The following is a 4,456-nucleotide window of genomic DNA, read 5'->3' on the forward strand; positions in this document are numbered from 1 at the left end:
AGACGGAGTCTCGCTCTGTCACCCAGGCTGGAGTGCAGTGGAGTGATCTCGCCTCACTGCAAGCTCCGCCTCTCGGGTTCAAGCCATTCTCCTGCCTCAGCCTCCTGATTAGCTGGGACTACAGGCGCCTGCCACCATGCCTGGCTAACTTTTTGTATTTTTTTTTAGTAGAGACGGGGTTTCACTGTGTCAGCCAGGATGGTCTCGATCTCCTGATCTTGTGATCTGCCCGCCTCGGCCTCCCAGAGTGCTGGGATTACAGGCATGAGCCACCGCGCCCGGCCCCTCTTTTTGTTTTTAACGTTCCTTCCTGCACACTGAACTATTTCACTTTTTAAACGGTGTTCTTCGAAGTACAAAAGTGTCTAATTTAGATGAAGTCTAGTGTATTTTTTTCTTTGGTTTCTTGTGCTTTTTTGTTATTATCTAAGAAACCTGACACGCCCAGCAGTCAACTAATTTTCAATAAGGGTGCCACACCCTGGGCGTGGTGGCTCACGCCTGTAATTCCAGGACTTTGGGAGGCCGAGGCAGGTGCATCACCTGAGGTTGGGAGCTCGACACCAGCCTGGCCAACATGGTGAAACCTTGTCTCTACTAAAAATACAAAATTAGCTGGGCGTGGTGGCGGGCACCTGTAATCCTAGCTACTTGGGAGGCTGAGGCAGAATTGCTTGAACCTGGCAGGCGGAGCTTGCAGTGAGCCAGGATTGTGCCACTGCCCTCCAGCCTGGGTGACAGAGTGAGACTCTGTCTCAAAAAAATAAATAAATAAAAAAGAAAGTCAGTTGACTATACATGTAAGGGTTTATTTCTAGACTGTTAATTCTATCCCATCAATCTTATGTCTATCCTTATGCCAGTATCACATTGCCTTAATTACTGTAACTTTGTAGTAAATTTTGAAATCAGGAAGTGCAAGTCATCCAACTTTGTTCTTCTTTTTCAAGATTGTTTTGGCTATTCTGGGTCCCTTGCATTTCCATATGAATTTCAGGATATGCTTGTCCATTTCTACAAGAAAGGCAGTTGGAACTTGTGTGTGTGTGTGGTTTTCTTTTCTTTTCTTTTCTTTTTTGCGACAGTCTCACTCTCTGGTTCAGCCTGGAGTGCAGTGGCGCCATCTCACGATCTCAGCTCACTGCAACCTCCATCTGTCAGGTTCAAGTGATTCTCATGCCTCAGCCTTCCAAGTAGCTGGGATTACAGGCACGTGCCACCATGCCTAGCTAATTGTTTGTATTTTTAGTAGAGACGGTGTTTCGCCATGTTGGCCAGGCTGGTCTTGAACTCCTGACCTCAGGTGATCCACCTGCCTCAACCTCCCAAACTGCTAGGATTACAGGTGTGAGCCACTGCGCCCAGCCTTTTTGTTGGAATTTTGATACGAATTACATTGAATCTGTAAATCAATTTGGAGAGTATTGCCCTCTTGACAATATTAAGTATTGGAATTCATGAACACAGGATATCTTTCCATTTATTTATGTATTCTTTAACTTCTTTCAACTACGTTTTATAATTTTCAGTGTTAAAAAAGAAAACCTGCCGGGCGCAGTGGCTCACGCCTGTAATCCCAGCACATTGGGAGGCAGAGATTGGTGGATCACGAGGTCAGGAAATCGAGACCATCCTGGCGAACCGGTGAAACCCCGTCTCTACTAAAAAATACAAAAAACTAGCTGGGCGAGATGGCGGGCGCCTGTAGTCCCAGCTACTCAGGAGGCTGAGGCAGGAGAATGGCATAAACCCGGGAGGCGGAGCTTGCAGTGAGCTGAGATCTGGCCACTGCACTCCAGCCTGGGCGACAGAGCGAGACTCCATCTTAAAAAAACAAAAAAACAAACAAAAAAAACCATTGTTTGGTTAAATTTATTCCTAAGTATTTTCTTCTGTTTGATACTATTGTAAATGGAATTGTTTTCTTAATTTCGTTTTAGGATTATTCATTGCTAGTGTTTAGAAATATTATGCAACTGATTTTTTTATATTAAACTTGCATCTGCAACCTTACTGAACTCATTTATTACACCTAACATGACGCTCCCTGGTAGTCTACTAGTTAGGATTCGGTGCACTCACTGATTACCTCTAATAGGTTTTTTGTGTGGATTTACTTTTGGGGGAGGGAGTAGGTGGGGATGAAGTCTAGCTATGTTGCCCAGGTTGGAGTGCAGTAGTGCGATCTTGCCTCACTGCAACCTCCACCTCCCAGGTTCAAGCAATTCTCCTGCCTCAGCCTCCCAAGAAGTAGCTGGGATTACGTGCACCCGCCACCATGCCCAGCTAATTTATTTTTAGTAGAGATGGGTTTCACTGTGTTGGCCAGGCTGGTCTAGAACTCCTGTACTTTGGGAGGCCGAGGCGAGTGGATTGCTTGAGCCCAGGAGCTCAAGACCAGCCTAGGCAACATGGTGAAACCCTATATCTCCTAAAAACACAAAAAATTAGCCAGGTATGGGGGCGCATGCCTGTAGTCCCAGCTACTTGGGAGGCTGAGGCAGGAGAATCACTTGAGCTTAGGAAGTTGAGGCTTCAGTGAGCCAAGATGGCACTACTGCACTCCAGCCTAGGCAACAGGAGTAAAACTCTGTCTTTAAAAAAAAAAAAAAAATCACAATAGCAAAGGCTTGGAACCAACCCACATGCCTATCAATGATAGACTGGATAAAGAAAATGTGGCACATATACACCATGGAATACTATTCAGCCACAAAAAATAATCAGTTCATGTCCTTCGCAGGGATATGGATGAAGCTAGTAACCATCATTCTCAGCAAATTGACAGGTTGATGGCGGGTTGATGGGTGCAGCAAACCACCATGGCACATGTATACTTATATAACAAACCTGCACATTCTGCACATGTATCCTAGAACTTAAAGTATATATATTAAAAAATCATGTCAACTGCAAATAGAGATAGAGATAGTTTCACTTCTTCCTTTTCAAAATGGATACTTCAAAAAAAATTTTCTTACTTAATTACCCTCCAGTACAAGGTTGAATACAAATGTTTCTTTTGTATTTCATAGGCAGCTTTCTGCATATTCATAGTCTAAACACCAGGAATAAAGAGACTTGGCAACTGTATTTGATTTTACCATCTTTGTCAATGAGATGGCATAGCTAGCAAGGAGAGCAATGCCTCAGGCATTGAAAAGCAATCAATGAATATGTTTGCTTTTACTTTCAGCCTTTATTTCTACTACACTTTTTAACTATACCAATTGATTTTTCTTTCTCTTCCTTAAGATGAAGTAAAGGGAATGAATTATGAAATGAGATAAGCCTGCATTCAAATTCCGATTTATATTCTAATTCTCCAATTTCCATTTTATAGGCCATGTTACTTTAAGTTGTGTCCCCACCTGTCTGAACCTCAACTTCCTCAACTGTAAAATGGAGATGACACTAGTCATTTCATAGGGTTATTGAAAGGATTAAAGGAGATAATGAATGGAAAGCATCTAACAGAGTGCCTGGGACTTTGAAAGGGCTCAGAAAGTGCCCAATCTCTTTCACTTCCTCCCTAGTGCTGAACAAACCTCTTTTATCTGTAGGTTGGGAAAAATGACTAATTTTTATTTATTTTTTATTTTTATTTTTGAGACAGGATCTCACTCTGTCACCCAGGCTAAAGTGCAGTGGCGTGATCACAGCTCGTGTAACCTTGACACCCTGACTCAGGTCATCCTCCTACCTCAGCCTCCCAAGTAGCTGGGACTATAGGCTGCACCACCACGCCCAGCTAATTTTTGTTTGGGCACAAATGATCCTCCTGCCTAGGTCTCCCAAAGTGCTAGGATTACAGGTGTGAGCCACTGCACCCAGCTATAATTTTGAAAAGACCTTTCTAATACCCAGAGTGATTCAAAGAAGGAAGGGGTCTTGGGAAGTAGTGGGCTTCAAGTTTAGGGGGTGTTCAAGCATGATGTTTGAGGGGTTTGAGATTATGTTTGGAGTGTTTGAGATGATGAAAAGGTAAAGTCAGATGACGTTTGTGGTCCCATAGAATCTATTAAGTTGTGTGAAGATATTTATTGACTAATGTGTTATTCTGTTTTATCAGCAACTATTTATTGAGTATCTACCATGTGCCAGACCCTGTGCTAAGTAATGGGAATCCAAGGGTGAGCAAGAGAAGCAGGGTTCCTGTCCTCCGAGAGTTCACAATCTTGAATGATACTAACAATAAAAGGCAAACAAACCAAAACAAAGGAATAAGATCACTACAAAGTGTGATGAGCATTGTAGCAGAAATAAACTAAATGAGAGAGTTTACCCAAGGGAGGCAATTTTAGAAAAAGTAGAAAGGGATTGCCTCTCTGATAGACACAGGCTGTATCACTGATTTGAACTGAGCACTTCTGGTGTTTATAAAACAGGGCCACAAATTATTTGACATTTCACCCATCAGGAGGTAGGGTCTATGTCCTCCTTTTATATGGATGGG

The sequence above is a fragment of the Colobus angolensis genome, unplaced genomic scaffold (assembly GCF_000951035.1).
Source record: "Colobus angolensis palliatus isolate OR3802 unplaced genomic scaffold, Cang.pa_1.0 Scaffold4, whole genome shotgun sequence".
NCBI lineage: Eukaryota > Metazoa > Chordata > Mammalia > Primates > Cercopithecidae > Colobus > Colobus angolensis.